The 19,773-nt window shown below is 43.8% G+C and overlaps 1 long non-coding RNA gene across 1 annotated transcript in view; it reads right to left on the reverse strand.

The window, feature by feature from the left end:
* Positions 1-1,384: 1,384 nt before the first annotated feature.
* Positions 1,385-19,773, reverse strand: part of LOC106885968 — a 78,289-nt gene continuing 59,900 nt past the window's right edge. Inside the window, exon 3 of the long non-coding RNA XR_001411545.1 lies at positions 1,385-1,471. This is a non-coding gene — a long non-coding RNA (uncharacterized LOC106885968). The remainder of the gene's footprint in view (positions 1,472-19,773) is intronic.

The following is a 19,773-nucleotide window of genomic DNA, read 5'->3' on the forward strand; positions in this document are numbered from 1 at the left end:
CAAGAAGCTGCCAGCTACTGTGAGCTTTAAACTAAGTGGAGGGTCCAGTCACAGTCAAACTGTGGAGGGAAGCCCAAGTATACCTATGATTACTGAATTAATTCATGGAAAACTCATTTAGCAAAGACTTTGGAGAGGATGGAAAAAATAACTGAGCACCTGTTGAATGCCAACAGGTACCAAGACAATTTTGGCAGCAGCTATTCTGTCTGTAGAGTAAGTTGTAGGGTTTGGTTTGTTGGGGGTTTTTTTTCCCTTTTGAAGAAGTTCCTCACAGAAGCAATAGCTCCATAGAGCATGGCCTCTCATTTAGTTATGCAGCCTTCCAGAACAATGAGGCCCCACAAGCTACCATGCTGAAAATAATAAATAGCTTTAATTAAAAAAATACGGTGTTTTTATTTACTTATTTATTTATTTAGTAGCCGAACTGCCACTCCCAGGATACTTCAGTCAGCTCTGCAGAAATGTAGACATATTAGAAGCCATGAGAAATCAAAGAAAATGTAAGTAGCTGAAGAGGGGGTTCAGCTGGGGGAAAAAAATAACGAAAGGGATAACTGCTGTGTGTAAGGCTTAGCTGAGGAATGACTGAGGGGACATATGTTAACTGGCTACAAGCATCTGTTAGAAATAAACAGCTAGCAGAAGAATAACAACTTAGGGTAGTAAAAGAGCAACAGCTAGAAATAATGACAACACTAAGAAAGCAAAAATTTTAGACTAAACATCAAATACTTTTTTACCATTACAGGTCCCAGGAAGGGGAATATTCCCAGGGACCTGAGTAGAAATGTTTTTGTTTAAGCACACACAGTTTTATTCCCCAGTTTAAAGTCAATCAGTATGGAGGACACAATCTTGCACTGTTAATCTCAGAAATCAGAGAGGGTTTCTCTTCATAAGCATCATCTTCCATAAAGGGCCTGCTGCTTGGAGGGAATATGATTCATTGCAGAAATCACTTCTAAAAATTATCTATTGCTTATGTCAGATAAAAACAAAAATAAGTCAGTGGAAAAAAAACCCCACAAAGTGGCCTGTTCATCAAAATGCTAAAGCTGAAGTAATTTTGTATGTTTTCTGCCCTCTTTCTTAGGGCAGAGTCTTTTTTTTTTTTTTTGAACAAAAATAAAAATACATCCCATTGTACCCCAAATCTCTAGTTATCTTAGCAACAGCTTTGACCTGACTGGAATTTTTCCAGTGTCTCAGGACTCTTGAGCTGGTATCTCTTCTGCAATTGGTTAAGTGAAAACCAGGTGTGTATTCTCTAGGGTCATCTCAGTGGATGTATATTCAGGAATGACAATTTCTGGATGATATTCAAACATTCCTCTGGATCCATGTCATCTTGGCAAACAGCTCTAGATGCACATACTGACCTGTATCTCTTCATCTGCTCTGTGTTTTGCTCAGCCCTGCAACCACAGCCAGTATATGGATTTCATCACACAGAGGTGCCAAGTCTCTGCAGAATTAGAAAAGAGGAAAAGCGTGTGACTCATCCTGAAGAAGACCAGAGGTAATGTTCCCATTACCTGTTACAGTGAACACATCACCATTTCAAAACTTTCTTGATTTGGCCTTGTCAGACAACTGGGGTTGCACTGACAGCTCCATAGCTTTTCATGATCATTTGGAAGAATTGCTCCCCAAAAGGTCTTTTCTCCTATGGTGGATGCACAGGGAAGCAGCTTCAGCAGGTTTCAGATTGAGCCCACCTTTTAAGTTCACTCTTCAACAACTGCAGTCCCAAAGGGAATCTTCATGACTTTATGAAGCTTAATCAAAACACTAAAAAATAAACCCAATTGCTAAACATCAAAGCAGTGCTAGAACATGCTGGTCAGTACACAGAGACACGGAGAAGTAAACCAAGCTCCTCTCCAAAGATTATGGCTTTATGCTCAGTTTAGGCTTTGGCCAAGGAATAGGGTTGACTGTTGAAACTGACTACTAAAATAGTTTATACGTCTCTCTGTCTTTAAAAAAATCCTTCCTCTGTACCACCACAGAAGCCTTCCATACTCCCTCTGATGTGCCCAATTTGGTATAATTTACTGATGACAGTACTTAGGAACGTTTAAGCAATTCCTTCCATGCCACCATCTTTTATGTAAGCTTACATTTTTCCTTTCCCTTGGCTTGAAAACATAAAACATAGAATACCATCCTTCAGTACTTGCAGATGAACCATCTGCTCCCCAAAATGCAGCAGCAGAATGCTTCAGTCATTTAAGAACTGCTGATAGTTTATACATAGCTTCCTTCAAAATAAATACCCACGAGGATGAAAAAAAAGAAGTGTCTACTCAGTTATATACATGCATTTGATACATGATCTAATGCCCCATAAAGTTGACTTCAGTGACTTACTCAAGGGAAAAAAATGAAAATGAGGGGTTTATATAGGTAGAGCAGAAATCTGTAAGAAATGAAGCTGACAATACATTCAAAGCCTTCCTTCAGTATTTATAGAGTTGCTGTCTGATCCACTCAGCAGACTGAAATCATGGAGTTAAGGTGAGTTGGTAAGCACTAAAGATTGTTTTGCCTGCAATACTGTTCCTTTTGGTATCATTACATATTTGCAATAAACAAAGATATCAATTTTCTATGAGTTTGTGGGTACACTTGAAAGTGACATTGACTGGCACAAAGCAGATCTCCGCTTTGTTTATATTCATGCTTAACCACTGCTTGCTGAGTCCAGGCCCGCCAGTTTATCCCTAGGCTGAGATCATAGAAATATCGCAGCTCACATCAAAGCTGACCAGCTGACCAGCTGAGACAATCAACACAATGACCTCATGTAAGAGAGGGTCTGAGTTCAACAAGCTTCATCTGATGCCTTTACGCAGTGAGCCAGCCCATTTGAGCTGGGATTTCAGCATTCCACCTCGCTACTGCTTACCACAGTGGAACATACACACCCCCCCCAAAAAAGAAAGAAAAAATTTCCATATATAATGTCTACTAACAAAACCAGGCAGGAATAGAATCATAGAATCATTTAGGTTGGAAAAGACCTTTAAGATCATTGAGTCTGAAGTCATATAGTTTATGCCCTATAGTTTCCCAAGCTGACATCAAAAGTTTTCTAAGCTCAAACCACATGTATCACCTGGAGAAAAACTGTGTTTGGAGAATGAATAAACCAGAGATAAGAAAAAACATGTGCATTTTCCTTAGCTGTCTTATTTTGTGGCTATTTATAACATGTGATTAGCATGGAACTGTCTGTTGCTTGCTCTGCCAATTTCATTTTGAGGCTGAAAGAAAAGCATTGGGTCGTGTCTGAGAGGGGTGTGAGCTCCTTCGAGCTTGCTTTAGCAGCAGCAACTTCAGTGGAGCTGGTAAGAGGACACAGAGGGCAGGAATTGCCAGGTAAGTCCTTGTTGCTAGTGAGCAAAAATTGTTTACATGTCTCCCCAGGGAGACATTTGGACAGCAGAAAAGTATTCTGCCATGGCTCAGGACAAAAGGGGTTTCTGTTCTCCTGAAAACTCTGGTATGTTCTGGTTGAAGAATTTCAAGCCCACCACAACAATATTTCAGCATTTCTTCCACTCCAATTCAAAGGGAGACAAAAATGAAATAAGACAGCAGTGCAGAAGCACACTCAAATTAAGTATAATTTTAAAAGAAAGTAATGACAGAACGTTTTCAAAGTTTGGAATAAATTATCATAAACATGCATTTATTTAAAAATTAGTGTTCCAAGATGTTCTGAAATAATGGTTAAAGAAATCATCCAGACACTACCTATAGGCAGTGTGGTGGCACCATTTAATATGATGCCCCAAGCTTCCCTTTATTAATACCCTTATTTTCTCTTTTTTAAGACATGTTTTCCAAATGTTGTGCACCCAAAAAAACATTTCCCATGACAAATAATTGATTTCAGATTCAAAAACAAACAGAAAACCCAATGGCAGCCAATGCATCCACTGAAAAATTAGCCACAGTGAAGTTCCGGTGATCTCTATTAGTCAGGCAGATACCTGCAGTATTGTCCTTGTGCCCTGGAAGAAGGGTGTGAAACTCTGAAAGGGGAAGATTTGAAATAGCCCGAGCCAGAGTTTCCTGGCACTTACTATGTTCATGAAAACCTGCTTAAACCTCACTAAGTTATCCTCTCAAGGGAAGGAAGGGCTGGTGATAAAAGGAAGTCCACAAGTGTCTCCTGGGAGCCCCTTGGGTGCCCTGCAACAGAATTTGATGGCTATGCATCATGATTTTTTTTTTTAAAGAAAAGGGAAAATAAACCAACCTAACCAGCAAGCCCACCCTCCTTCCAAAGTGCATATGAACAAAGCCTACTGTTACCAGACATTTGCTCAGGCTGTAAATTCAAGCCCTCAAAAGCAAGCACATCACAATGAAGGCAACTCAGAGACCAGGAAAGACTTATGGTGCAGGGTGGTCCAAAGAGAAGTATTTCTGCCCCTTGGACTCGACTGCATTTGCTTGGAAGTGGGAAGACACAGTCAAGGAGTCTGGGGCTGCAGGCAAGTTATTTAAAGCAAACTTTGAAAACCCCAATTTCAAGGGTACCTAAGCACTTACAGATGCTGACTTATGCTCCCTGACATCATGAGTTATTAGACACTTCATCCAGCTAGGTGTTTTGGAAAATCCAAGCAGACATCTAAGTACCTTTGAAAATCATGTCTGCATGGGGACCATATTACTTTTGTATTAATAAAGTGGTGACCAGCTTATGAAGAAAAACAGATTTTAACTGCTTTCATTCAACTGGATAAAATCAATAATAAAATAAATGAAAGGGGTAATTTAGATTAAAAAAAAATACTAAGATTTTCTTATTTACTCAGTATATTGAAGGTCATTTTACTGAACAAATAAAATGTCTCTTAGGCGCTCTCTGTACATTTTCAGTCAAATTTGCATTTACATCCAAAGCCAACCAACTGGAACACCTGTCCTTTCACAAAGAGCACTGCAAAAGACACGAAGAATTAAAAATTAAATTTAAATCTACTATATATATCTAGATTTCTTACTCAGGTCAGAGTTCAGTGAAAAAACTACTTTGTGCTCTCCTAGGAGCCAAACCACAAAGTACCACAGAAAAGGTTACCAAGAAAATAAAATAAAAGTATTTCCTAATTTTTTAATATTTTGTTAACCCTATTACCTATTTTCTAACCCTATTAGCATTCCTGTATGACAACAGAAAAAGGGACAAGCGAATATTGTCTGAATGAGCATTTCTATGCTAATGTCTTTCCAGAAACCCCGGAAGAAGAAATCTGGATTACTTTAGTTTGAACATCCACCGAGTATTATAAAACTTCCTAGTCCAGTCATAATTATCTATGATTGTAAAAATCTTCCTACTGTTAAAATGAGGCTGCAATATATGTTTTCTTTTGCACCTGGGCAAGAAAAGAATCCAATTTCCCTTTGAAGATTTGAAGGAGGGGGAAAGGTGCATTTTTTCTTCTGATAACCTCTATCACATTAGAAAGGTTCATAACTGTCCTGGACATTTGGAGTAACAGCATCTTTGGAACAGAGGAGGTAGTATTTTCTCCACATAGCACTTGCTAGAAGCCAAGAGCATCCACAGTTACCTGACTATGCTGTCTTAAGGTCTGAGCCAAACCCACTGGTAGCCTCTCTACTGTCTTTAGCAGACTTGGGGCGTGGGGTCGCTAAGTGAACAACTGATCCATTCGAGTCAATTCTTTGCTATATCCTTTCTTCCATACCTCCCTAATAGTATAGATGGTCACGTATAGATCATTCAGACAGAAGTTGAGAAGTTGAGCTCAGGAAACATATCAGTCCTGGATTTTCAGCTACAAGATTAAATGTCCCTGCAACAGATGCTGCCTGGAGGGTTTCTACGCTCATTGCTTCACCAACACGTACATACCCCTAATTTCTATGACTACCATCAACTTTGCTAGAGACCTCCAAAAGGAGATCTCTTAAACAAGAATGATCCTTCAGCAGTCCCTACTTGAAAGCACCATGAATTATGAATCTAATAGGGTGATAGATTTACTGAAATCTGATTTTACCTCATCAGATATCTAATCTCTGAGTGCAAGCAAGCTTACAACATAGGCTCTTCTCTCCTGTGGCAGTGATTTGATCTGACTGCCCCATCACAGAAGATTTCTCGTCATTGTAACACTTCTTGTTACTATGTAAAGAAGCTGGGCTTGCTAATGAAAACTACTTTTTTTGTGTGTGCCATTTTCAATTATAAGAAGATTTGTGAGGGGTTTTTGGAGATGTTGTGCTGATTCCTTGCCTCTCTACTACCTCCCACATTCGTCTTTTTATTTTGCCTTTCATCTCCTTTCTGATGCCCCACATCCCATCATGCCACACTGCTCTGGTTAAATAAACCCCTAAATCTAGCTTTTGTCTAGCACTAATCCTTTTATTTCCTAAATCTTATTTAATCCGAAGGGCTTCCTTTCATCTCTTTAACTGTCAGTTGGGTCACTACTGTTTCCTATCAACAGCTCCTGCAAATCCTGTATGGAGTTAAAAAGCTTTCAAGTGTTTCTATGATTCTCATTAGATTCTGCTCTCCCCGACACCTGCTAAAGACCATATTGCTGCTGTTCACGCCCTCCTGCCTCCCCCCTCCCCAAGACGGCCCACACTTCGCACAAGCAATAATCACATTAGAAAGGGTTTCCCATTTTTTCTGGAAAACTCCCCACCCCAGTTCCGGCTCAGACATTAGCAAGGCTTGGTTAAATACATGTTGTTTAATATAGTGCAAGAAAAAGAAAAGTTTTTACATAGAAGAGATCAGTGGGAGGGTCACAAGAGAAGCTTTCCCCATTGCCACAAGAAAGGGGTTATCAGCTGTTTTTTCATGCATTAAATCACTGCCCCTAGGAGAAGGTGTCTGCAGTTCCCCCTTGTGCTGCTTCTCTTGATTCCTCTCACTGGCCAGTGGAATAAATCTAGATCAATGGGGTGGGGGGAGAAGCAGGTTTCAAAAGTCTCACCCTGTGAGAAGCACCCATTTGCTAACAGCCAGCAGGCATCTGCAGCCAGGTCCTGCCTTCCCACAGCACAATGTTTCGGAATGAGTCCCTCTGCCAGGTAAGACACTGAGTAGCAGCTGCAGTGAGAGGACAGCTCAGCTCTCACACTGACAACTTGCAGACCATGCCAGTCAGCTCTCCGCTCCTGGTCCTTGGTGGACCAGAGCAGCTTCTCACACTCTGCCCTATTCTGCAGCTCTCAGAGAGATGGCACAAACCCCTTACATGTCTCATGCTCCTTGCACCCTCCCACAGCACAGGCGACAGCAGTAAAATCTAAAGCCAGGAGCTGGCAAGCATAGAAATACCATCTCCTCCAAAAGGGGCAGAGCCACTGTCGCTATGCCATGGTGGGAGAGGAGCACTTATCAAGCCACCCAGCCTTCCTCCAGGCACGCTCTCACTCTGTCCTGCCCTCTCACCTTCCTCCCAAAGCTCTCAGTGATTTTAAAGAGGCCAGAGATGACGGGTCTCTTTCACATCCTACTGGACAAATTGCCCAGGACATCAGATGACATTTAGTGGTTCACAGATTTAAAATAAAATATGTGGGATTTATTTCCAGTTTTTCTCCACCAGGCAGTGGCAATTGTGAATATGAACACCTAAATGACACCAGGATCAGTATGCCTACCAAGTGACGAGCACCCTGGTTCCTTACTGACTGACAACATGCATTGAGAAAAGGACTGTTCAAAGCTACTTTTTTGGCAACCCTCTGCCTGGGTTGTAGCTGTCAGGCAGAGAAAAGGAAGCACCCTTAGCCCTCCATTCACAGTCCCCTATGGCTGGAAGGGAAAGGCCAGTGTCACTGTGCAACTCCACACTCTCCACAGCCGCCTCCAAGCCCCGCATTTTGCTGGCTCATAAGCAGTCTTCTTCATATTATTCATGCGCCGAAAGCTAACCATTTATACCACTTGGACAACATCCATATCTTCAGATAAATGAGATTCTTTGGATGAAGCAGAGAGAGAAACGGATACTGGCAGCGACACCACAGCCAAGCCCCTCTCTCTCCCTCCCCACACAGGTCAGCCCCTGCTCCGCTCTGCAGCCCTGGCAGCTGATGCTCCTGCACATCCCAGGTGTACAGAATGGCACCCTCACCCTCAGCTGGGGTGAAGCAGCCAGATCAGTCACTTGAAACATGGCATGAACAGTTTTCTTGAACCCTAAAGTTAAATCGTGCTCAAAAGGTGAAAGCTAATTTCCATTTCACTTCTCTTTTGTCCGGTGTCCAGAGCTTTGCCTCTGGATCCTGCCTCATCTTCCCCTCAGCTCCCAAACACTACCTCCTAAAGCCTACTGAGAAAGCCAGGCATGGGATTTCATGCTGAATGCTACCACACGGACTCACTGTACATAACCAGTTAAACTGGCTAGGTGGCTGCTGCAGTCCACAGCTGCTCCAGTTTAAGCTCAGAAGCAAGTTGTTATTTGCTTCCTTTTGCACAACACAGGCCTTATCTCTCTGCAGGCACGCAGTAGCATGTCTGCATCCTTTGCACTACCGTACTCATGCCTTAGACAGGGTGGGCCAAGTAAGCTTAGTCAAGCTGCAGCGGCATTTAGCCATGCTGAAATACTGTCTGAGAAGGCAGCAGCAGGATGAATGGGACTGTGAAACTAGCATGGGAACACAGTAATTGTTACTTTGTTCTCACTGATCTCTTTCTTACAATGCGTATACAAAACTTTCTAATACCTTTAATTAGATTTTGCTCAGTGTGAGTTCAGTATTTTACTCATGTAATAATACTCTAACAAAGTTAACTAAGAGCTACAAAATTCAAAGCTGGATTTGAAAAAAAAAATAAATCTTTTCAAACCACAAACGTTGTGTAGTTGTGTAGTGAATGTTGAACAACCTGCCTTGGGATCCAGAATCCAAGCTGGGTACCAAATGCTCCTGCCTGGAGGGCCATGCACCACCCTTGCAATCCCTTCCTCCAGTGTGGATGTAATAACAGGACCCGGCCCAGCCCACCCTCCCAAAGGCATTTTTCCCACATCATTCTGGAAATTACAGTGAGCCAGGGATGACCACACTAAGCAGCAGGGACAGGACTGTCCTGCTTTGGTGGGAAAAGAGAAGAGCTCTATCGATGTGAACTGTGCTCTGCCCGTGCCCATCCCCACCGGGCACCTGGCTGGCCGCTGCGTTGACTTAGTACTGATGAAAGCAGTAAAGCAGAGCAAGAAGTTTCAGATCTCACCAGTCATTTATAATGCCACTTCATCATCCACCAAAGGCTATGTGATTTCATGTACCAAATAAAACAATTTTCTTAACGAAAGGGACGTGCTCTCAGAAAAAGTAAATAGAAGTTGCTATTTACGAACACGCACAAACAAAAGCTTAAGCCTGCCAGTAGGTGACTCAGAGCTCACCAAGAACTGGGCATCTGCCCGCTACATTTAAGAACCTTCCTGAGTAGAAAGTGATGTGCATATGGACTTTGATGCTTTCCTGGATGGGGATGTAAGTATCTGAAAGGAAAAAGATGACAAAAAACAGGTGAGGGGGAAAATGGTAAAAACACGTAAAAAGTCCAATATCTGTCAAACTAAACAAGTCTGAAATATTACACAAAAAAAAAAAAAAAAAAAAAAAAAAAAAAAAAACCAAAACATTAATACATATAAAGGAGGATCACAGATTTCAAGACAGAGCATGTTTCATCTAGGAGCAGAGGTCCTGTCACCCCTTGTGTCAATATAAGATAATGAAAACTCTGTTTTCTTGTGATATCTGTGAAGGCAACAGCCAAAGGAGGAAGGATCCAATGAAGCCAAAATTTAAGATTAACAACACTAGTTTAAAATCAAATTGCCACTTTATAGCGAAGCACTGTAAAGAACATAGGGCAAGTGTAATTTGAGCATGGCAGCTTAAAGCTGGAAAGCAAACAGTCCTGCTGCCCTCTAAGCCTGACAGAGGAGATTTTAGGAAATACCACTATAAAAGAAACACAGTAACTGATCTGTGGGATTACGGAGGTGTGTGTTGCTATGAGATGGGTCTTGGGCTAAAAAGCAGCTGACCCTTTGCAGCTGACAGAACACTGGAGAACCATGGATAATGTAAAGGAAATTATATCAAAATTCATAATTACTCTGTCATCTCCACACTTGTCACTTCAGCATGAAGTTACATGTGGTAATACTGGGAATGTAGGAACATTCCAGCTTTCTAAAGAACCAGCACAAGAGGGACAGCAGTGTAGCCCATGGATTCTTCAAAATTACCTGGAGACTAGTTTTAAGTCAAGAGATCTGCTACGGTGTATATCTCATAGGCTGTACTCAACAGTGCACGTCTCACATGCACAGAAAAATGTTCCAATAAATCAGAAAAGTTCCTCACTCGGAGAAGCAGCAGTGCATTTCCCAATACTTAACAAAATGTAAAGTGAGCAGAAGTGGTAGCAGTAGAAGACATAACAGAGCATCATTTGTGACCCTGGTATTTTTAATCAGGGTTATAGTAATATTTTAAAAAACACAGAGGAAGAAAACATTGGACATAAGGCTTACAATCTGCCTAAAAATTTCTAACATGTCGTGTAATCACCTCTAACCTTAGGTAAGGTTTCTGTGGCACGTTTGCTAATTCTGCTGTGGCCCCAGTTCAGAAAACACACAGGTACGAGCAGCGTTTAGGCATATTCCACAAACATTGGCAAGTTGGAGAGAAATATAAAAGCAAATCCCCCAAATCCTCATTTTTCATCTGGTTTAACTTTAGAGTCTTTCATATCCTGAGATCATCCTTCTCCAGGAATTACATGACTTGCCCTTTACCAGAGCAGTTCACAAATAATAAATGTGTTTCATAACAGAAAGCTGGAAGGGAAGGAAAGCAATCGCAGTTGGGTCTTGAATTTCTTTTTCATTTTTGATTAAAAATTCAAAATTATTTTTCCAACTCTTTTTTTTCTAAATTATGAGGAAAAACACTTCATGTTTTATGATAAACCCACCTCTGGGTCATCCATGTGACATGAGGATAAATAACGACCAGGTAAGTAAGACACACAAACACCTTACCTGGAATATCTCCAGCCCAAATTAGAAGGAATGAGTAAGTTTGCTGAGACTAAAGAGGACCTAATGTAAATTTTCACCAAGTCACTCAGAAAAATAAAGATTTACAGTTTTGTGATGATTTTGCCACTTTTTTTTTTGTCTACGTTGAGCTCTCTGATGGAGCATATTCACCTAATTTCCCATCACACTTGGCAGGCCCAGGACAGTCACACAGCCCCACATGGGATTGTAGCAAGAAACTGGGATTTTAGCTGCTTGCCCACTGCACTGTCACACATGAGACGTGCTGAAATTGGACCATCAGCACTTGTTTGTTAGGTGGAGAAACAGTTTAGGATGATCTAAGAAAGTATCTGTCATTTCAGCTTCCTGTCAAAAAAACTGCCACTGTCAATGACTTGGGTGCCTGTGCTTTTATAATTTATGCAGGTATCCAGGTTTGCAATCCTGGATCATGAAGCATTCTCTCTATCCAAAAGAGTAGCAGGGGCAGCAGAGATCTCTAAGCTTAACCTCTAGTGATGCAGGGACTACCCAAACAGCAAAATGCCTGTGCCCATCCTAAACAACACCAGACACCAAGTCTGGTTCCAGCAGCTTGAACAGTCCTGCAACTGGGCTTCAAGCTGTCTGGGGTGACTCTGCTCACTCTGCCAAGAATGTGAGCATTTTAAACTACTTGTGGTAATGCAGCTTTGGGGATGGGGAGCTTCTTGTAAGCCTACTGACAGACTCACTTCACATACACTCTTAAAGCTGTCAAATAAAATTGAGGGTAGCAGTGATTGTGGGTGATGAGATATATAGTGGAAAGAAAAGTATGACTCCAGATGCCATAGCTACAGTGTGGACAAGTGCATCTTACTTCAGCTGGCTTACTTCAGTTTTATATTAAGCCTTTCAGAAAATTGTCAGCACTGTATGCAGGTAGCAGTTCGAAATGCTCAAGAGTTTATAGGCTGTGATACACACTGTGGCTTTTTGTGGTAAATATGACTTTACTAAACACAAGCTGGCAAAACTTCCCATTGCAAACACAATTGCTCTTGTAGAGTTCATAATTACTATTGCTGCTGTATTCATCATCAAATGATATGTATCATTCAGCCAAGAAAATGCTGAGTAAGGTCATCAACTTGCTGTGGAAGAAAAGAGGGAAGGGTAAAATATATCACAGAAAGGATTCAGAAACCAGCCTTGCCACAGAGAAATTAAATCCTTTCCACCATTCACATTGCAAACCAAATGTTTGGTTGGCAACGGTTTGGTTTGGTTGTGATTATCTCTTTCTGTCCTTTCTGCCATCCTGGATGCGGGGGACAACCACATCATTCCTGAGGTTCTTCGGGCAGCTCAGCCTGGCCTCATCAAAGCAGCCTGACAGAGAGCTGCAGCGTTTTCCGGGGACTACAGGACCATTTCACAGCTCCCTGCGAACGGGTTCAATCGCAGCACTGTCTGCTTTGATCAGGCCTCTCTCCCAAAGCATCTGGATGGAGCCTCAGACAAGAGATGCTCAGAAAAGGAGTTGGCTGCTTGCCCTGCTGCAGCTGAAGAATTTGAGCAGGCAGAGGGGATGGGAGGGGGAGGGGGGATGTGTTATTTCCAGTGAAGGGAGAGGTGCAGCCAAAAGATATCCCAGATTTGAAGATGCTTTATCAGCTCTCAGAATCAACACTTTTACTTACAAGAGGAGGTAGGAGGGGCTGGGACAGATTGTCTGGGGTCTGAAAGCTCTTACTCTGCCTCCTAATCCAGTAGGTAAATCTAGCCAAATCTAGGCGTAATTTCTTCTCCTGTGCTGTAATAATTCATGGAATTTATGGCAGGAGCATCAAACCCAAATCAGGCCCAATTCTTTACCAGGGTTATTCACACTGTGCAGTGTCTGTCACAGGGACAGAGAGTGCACAGGTGGCATGCACAAGGTGCCTTTTAAATCCAGTCTGCACAGTGCACGCAATACAAGGTACAAAACTCCTTCTAGCATCACAGGACATTGGGTTATGATGTTATAATAAAATCTGGGGACACAGCAAGCAGATGCCTGACTGACCAAAGTGTTCCTACATGAGGGATCAAGCACCAGTTTACCTGGGAGATAGAGAAAGAGGTCAATGCTGTAGGGAGGCTGTAACCCGTGTATTAGCACTCACTGGAGCAACCCGTTCCCTCCCGTATCACATAACCAAGGTGCCACCAGATGCAATTGCAATGGCATTTAGGATGTGCTGAGGGTGGATGCTGCCCTGACCAGCATAGACAGGGGCCCCTGCACTCTCCTTGGTCAGACCCCACAGCCACAAAGGGCAGCTGTGCTGGGCCACACGTACAGGAACAGAAACCTCTCCAGTCAGATGTTTTTCTCTCTCATGGAAGCAGTGGGTTGTAGCAACATGTCTCAGCTCTGAGCTAGATCACCTGGAGAAGCAGGATAATATATTGAGTGGCTCTCCCACCTCCCCTGTACAAAGGACAGCAAATTGTCTATTGTTCTTTATTTTCTTGCACATCATTTTGAAGGAGACTTACAATCACTAAATTGCATGTTTACGAGAATTTAAGCACCCCTAACATTTAGAAATGGCATGGCAATATTTAGGAGTAGCAAGCTTCAATACTTGCATAAATGTGGCCATTACACATACCAGAGGCTCTTCTGAGCTCTGAGAGAGCCTGACAGTTGCTGCTTCAGTACTAGTTCACTACTCAGTAGTCACCTAGATTTGTGGTAGCCAAAAGAGCTCATCCCCTTGATATCTTTCACTCGTAGGTTCTGTTTGCTGCCAAACACTGCATCACCCTAATTCAGACTGCTCAGCCTTTGGGACCACGGGAGCAGTCAAAGCACTGGCTCTTAGTAACTACCCTAGTGCTGCGGGAGAGAAGTAGAAACTCCTTATGGAAAATTAACTACATGTAAGTAGAAAGAAAAATAAACTGACCCTTTGAGCTTTACAGACCTCAGTGTGCTACCTGTGTGGCAGTACTCACCAAAGAGCAAGAGTGAAAATATGTGGAGTCTCCCTGTGTCACAGCCACAGCAGTCACCAGAGAGGCTTCAACCATGTTCAATAACATGAACTGCCCGACCCACAGCGAGGAGCTGGCCTCTGCAGCAATGCCAGCTCTGAGCACCTGCGAGTCATTATACATATGCTCCTTTTTCCTGCTGAGCAAAGCCCGGAACGATGAGCCCCAACAGGGGACATGTAGGAAGCAGGTTATGCAGGAAATAGGGTACTGCCTATGATAAAAAGAGGTTTTCCCCACCCTTGATCCTCTTGCTTGCCTAGAAGGCAAACAGGGGCCAGATACAAGAGCCTCAGATATTCCCCTTCATTGCTCTCACATGCATGAAGTCAGAGATAAACCAGCACAACCCTGCTGGTACCTCAGCCACAGGCAGGATCACCAGTGCTCCAGGTGCTCTCTGCTCCCCACCGCACACGTGCTGGAGGCAGGAAAGTTGTTCTTGGCAGAAATTCAGTGGGCATCTCTGTCTGCAAAGGTCTTCACTGCAGAAGAGGCGAGAGAGCTCCTGGGAGCCTTAAAGTCATTCAAGATTCTGGTAAACAGCAAACTTTTGCAACACAAGATTTAGCAGCACCTCAGATAACTTAAAGGAACTCTATTTCTAAATATTTGCTCCACCAAACCTAGTGAAGCTGCTACAGTATTTGCATCCACCAAGAACGGGACCAAGGTGAATCCACCCCGGACTGACACAATGCCGCACGTGTATCTCGATCTGGCTGTGATTTTTACCACTTCAGTTGCAGGCAGCAATAGAGGAATTCCTGTCAGGGCACTTATTGACACAGATGTCTTACATATTTTTATCTCCACTGCAGAAGACAGCAGTGGGTTAGGCTCTGCAACTGCACACCAGCTACAGCTTGTCAGCAGAGCAGAGAAAACCCTACCTGTTAGAAAGCACCAATCTCACAAGTCCTGCAGTCAGCACATGGCGCTTGGGGGGGCTGTGTAAACCTCCAAAAACATTTCATTTTCACTTTGTCTGAGGACTTTGAAAAGGCAGCACGAAAGAGAGAGATAGTCCAGTACTGTTACAGAAAAGAAACCTTGAGACCAAATGATTTCCAAGACAGCAAAATCTAGAAGACAACCTTGGGTAGATAAGAAAATATGTAAAATATTGCCCCAGTAGCTGAGGCTGGGACTCTCAGAAAGCCACCATCTCCTCAGTCTCCTTGTGACCCACTCTCCCCTCACACTGGTGCTCGTGCCCTCTGGCCACAGGCTGCCCTGGCTGGGTCGGGGAGCCAGCAGAGCAGTACTGGTTCTTCTTGGGGGGACAGACAGCAGGAGGGAGAATTACTTTTGCAACAGTTCCACTCCCTGAGGTAGCTCAGCAGCAGGGAAGCAGTGGAAAGATGCTGCTGGGGGAAGAGGTGTGGTTAGCCAGGAGGGGCAGAGCCACAGCAGCAAGCTTCACCTTTAGAAACCAGAGAGAAAATGTTTCTCTCTTTTGCATCGCTTGCGCTTTAACATCACCAGTTCCTGGGTTTTACTCCTCAGGATTGCTCCTTATTCTCCTTAGCAGCCATGTCACAAACTCTGACAGGCTTTTAACGGGGCTTGGCTGCACAGGACGTCCTTTGGAGCTACAGTCAACACTGTCTCCTGGCCTCCTGCTGTGCAGGCTAAGCAGCTTTGGCAGGATGCTCTCCTAGCCCATTGCCCTTTCCTCAGACATCCGTTTCCTTCTCAGGAACAGGTTATAAATTCAGGGAGCAGAATCAGAGAAGGGTTTAGCTATACAAAGAACAGCACATTGGATGAAGATCTTCATGTTTTCCAGCATACATGCCATACAGTAAGGGACTGTTCATTTGTTAAGTAGCTGAACAGCGGATGGACATACCCCTCCATCCCTTCCCAGGGCTCTTAAGCTGTGTGAATGAAACAGACAAGTGCAGAATTCCTGTAAATGCCATGAAAAAATCAAAAGCTGAGCTGAATCCTAGCCAGGCAAACCAAGTCTGTGCAGCTTTGTTTTGGGGAAGGCATGGAAAAGAAAATACAGATGGGAGGCTTTTCAGAAAAGATTCTCCCAGAAAGTTTATCACATTTTCAGCTTTCACTGGGGAAGTCACAGCTACAGAAAAGACCTCTGTCATACAATCTCAGTATTTGCTTTCAAAGCAATATAGACAAATATTTTCCCCCATCAGCATAAATTAATAGCATATATGTCCTGTAAGAAGAGGGTGTGTTTGAGCAGAACGGCATTTTTTTTCATGCCTAATAAAGCAGTGGAACATTTTCAAACCTCATGAAAGAGTCTGTTCTGGGTGGGCTCAAGTATTGGACAAAGATTAAGATACATCTTTGCTACAGCCAAGCCTGCACTTGAGGATTTGGGTTCTGTGTGGTTTAGTGCCATAATCTACCTCCATCCTTCCCGTCTGCATTATGGCTCCCTCCTTTCCAGCTGCACAGTATCCTGTCCTCCACACAGCAGCCAGCAGTCCTTCAGTTCCCTTGTCATGCTTTTGCCTGGGATGGAGGTGGCTTTCTTGCTAGCAGCTGGTGTGATGCTGTGTTTTGGCTTTGGGATGAGAATGCTGTTGATAACGCACTGATGTTTTCAGTTGTTGCTAAGCAGTCAAGGCCTTTTCTGCTCCTCACACCACTCCACCAGTGAGTAGACTGGGAGTGCACAAAAAGTTGGGAGGAGACACAACAGGGACAGCTGATCCCAACTGACCAAAGAGATATTCCATATCATATGATGTCATGTTCTGCATAAAAAGCTGGCGGAAGAAGAGGAAAGGGAGGGTTGTTAACAGCGATGGTGTTTGTCTTCCCAAGTAACTGTTACATGTGATGGAGCCCTGTTTTCCTGGAGAAGGCCGAACACCTGCCTGCCCGTGGGAAGTAGTGAATGAATTGCTTGTTTTGCTTTGCTTGCATGCACGGCTTTTGCTTTACATACTAAACTGTCTTTATCTGAACCCACAAGATTTCCTTATTTTTCTGATTCTCTTCCCTGTTCCACTGGAGGGGGAGAAGTGAGTGAGCAGCTGAGTGGTTCTAGTGGCCAGTTGTGGTTAAACCATGGTAGTCCTTTTTGGTGCCCAACGTAGGATTTGAAGGGTTCAAGATAATGACAGATTTGATTGGAATGTGCTATATTGAATTTATAGCTGTTATTGCTGTTCAGCTATTACTTGGCAGGCTCCTGTGCTTGCCATGGGGCTTTCTTGCCTTACTGTGTATTTGAGTCTAGTGCTTGTTAGTGGCTGGTTTTTGCTTTCTCTGCTTGCTATGCTGCTTATCTTACTCTGCTGTGCCTGGGAACATTTTGATAACAGCAATGGTGATGTGCTTGGGGTGGCAGATGGCCAGGGCTTTTGTTTTCTGTGCTGCTGTAACTGGACAGGCTGGAACTCCAGTGTGAACTTGAGTAGAAGCAACTCTTCAGACACCAAGGTCAGTGAAGGAGGAGGAGGAGGAGGTGCTTTAGGCACCAGAGCAAAGATTCCCCTGCAACTCATGGTGAAGACCATGGTGAGGCAGGCTGTCTCCTTGCAGCCCATGGAGGTTCATGGTGGAGCAGATATCCGCCTGCAGCCCGTGGAGGATCCCACACCAGAGCAGTTTATGAAGAACTGCAGCCCATGGAAAGGACTCACACTGGAGAACTGTCATGGAGAACTGTCTCCTGTGGGTGGGACCCCACACTGGAGCAGGGGAAGAGTGGAAGGTGTCCTCCCTCTGAGGAGGAAGGAGCTGCAGAAACAACATGTGATGAACTGACTACAACCCTACTCCCCATCCCCTGCGCCGTTTGGGATAGGAGTAGAGAAATCAGGAGTAAAGTTAAATCCATTATTTGAGTTGCACGTTATGGAAATTACTATAGCAGGAACTCCTTGTTGCTAGCCAGGCAAGGAGCAAGGGGAGGAGTTCATTGCAACATTAAACCCTATGGTCTGGTCCAAAGGGACCAGGGGTGGAGACTGTAGTGAATATACCTTTAAATTTTTGTAACCCATAATTTGAGTTGCAAGTTAGAGGAATTGCTATAGCAGTAAGCACTCGAACCAATAGAGGACAAGCCTTACAAGAAGCAGTGCAAGTGCAACAGTGACCCAACCTGACCTGGCTTTAGCACCCAGTAACTCCACACAACACACCACCTCTCCTGTCCTGAGTGACCACCATAAGAAATGGAGCCCAAACTCATGGACAAAATTAACTCAATGGTTATTTTGTGGAAATTTATGGACATTTTACAGACATTTCACAGGGTGTGGAATATCCCTTTGGTCAGGTGGGGTCAGCTGCCCTGGTTGTGTCTCCTCCCAGCTGGGCAAAGGGATATTCTATACCATGTGACATCACGCTTAGTATATAAAGCTGAAGGAAGGAGGAGGAAAGAGGTCTGGAGTTACAGTGTTTTGTCTTCCCAAGTAACAGTTACACATGATGGAGCCCTGCTTTCCTGAAGATGGCTGAACACTTACCTGCCCATGGGAAGTAGTGAATTAATTCCTTGTTTTGCTTTGCTTCTGTGATGGTTTTTCCTTTACCTATTAAACTGTCTTTATCTCAAGACTCAAGTTTTCTCACTGTTATCCTTCCAGTTCTCTCCCCCATCCCACCAGGAGGGAGCGAGCAAGTGGCTGTGTGGTCCTAGTTAACTCCTGTGGTTGGAGTTAATCCATATCAGCCCCCCAGCTCACTAGGCTTTTACTCACAAGCCTGTACCCAGTGGGACAGCTGCTCTCGCTGCTGCAAAGTAAGGGTTCATGGGCACTTCTTCTGCCCCAAGCTTCTCGTCCAAGAAAGCACTGGTGCCAGCACATTCGCAGGGCACTCCAAGTTTGGTAGCCTAATGGGGCAACTTGCGCACGCCATGTGAGAGCCACAGCACTGGCAGCTGTGGAAATGGATCAGAGCTTGAGCTGTTACAGTGCTCAAGCTGCTGGCTGCAGCACTTCTGCTGATAAAAGAGCATTCATCCTGTACCCACACGTGTCCTAAAGAGCATTCATCCTGTACCTACACGTGTGCCAGGACTTACCTTCCAGCAACAGGTCAGCTCAACCACCTGGAAGAGCTAGCAGGGCTGGGGTGGGCACAGAATATCTTCCACCCATCTTTTCTCTTTCCCCTTAATATAGACACTTTCTTGTCAGAGGATCTTCCCCAACTTGTTTATTTGTACAACTCTGATTCGCCCCACCCCCCCACCTCATTTTGCAGGATGTTCAGAGGAAGGCACAGGTATTTGTGTACACATCCTACATTCAGGTGCACAAATTAACCACCTCTACCTCTTCGCTGCTTTCCATGCTGTACATGAGGCATTTGATGCAGACTCCATCAATAAGCCAAATAAGCAGACTGAAGCCACAGGAGCTGCCGAAAAGCTCATCTTTAACATTATGGTCGCTTTTGGGGGTTAGGACAAGAGGGAAAGGAAACAGTTAAGCAACAATGAAGGTGGCCAATGCTTTAAAATAATATTATTTCTAACAGTATGTCAGGTTTTTCAGAGAAACAATACTTTCCTTAGCAAACTGATTCTTGTTGAGCTTTTACAACAGGAGCGGAAGGAGAGCCACTGGACTACATCCCACCACCCTCTGGGATCGCGCAGAATGAGAAGCATTGTTGCTGAAGGCCTGGGGTAAGGGAA

Source organism: Calidris pugnax, unplaced genomic scaffold (genome assembly GCF_001431845.1).
Source record: "Calidris pugnax isolate Ruff unplaced genomic scaffold, ASM143184v1 scaffold13, whole genome shotgun sequence".
In the NCBI taxonomy this organism is placed as follows: Eukaryota; Metazoa; Chordata; class Aves; order Charadriiformes; family Scolopacidae; genus Calidris; species Calidris pugnax.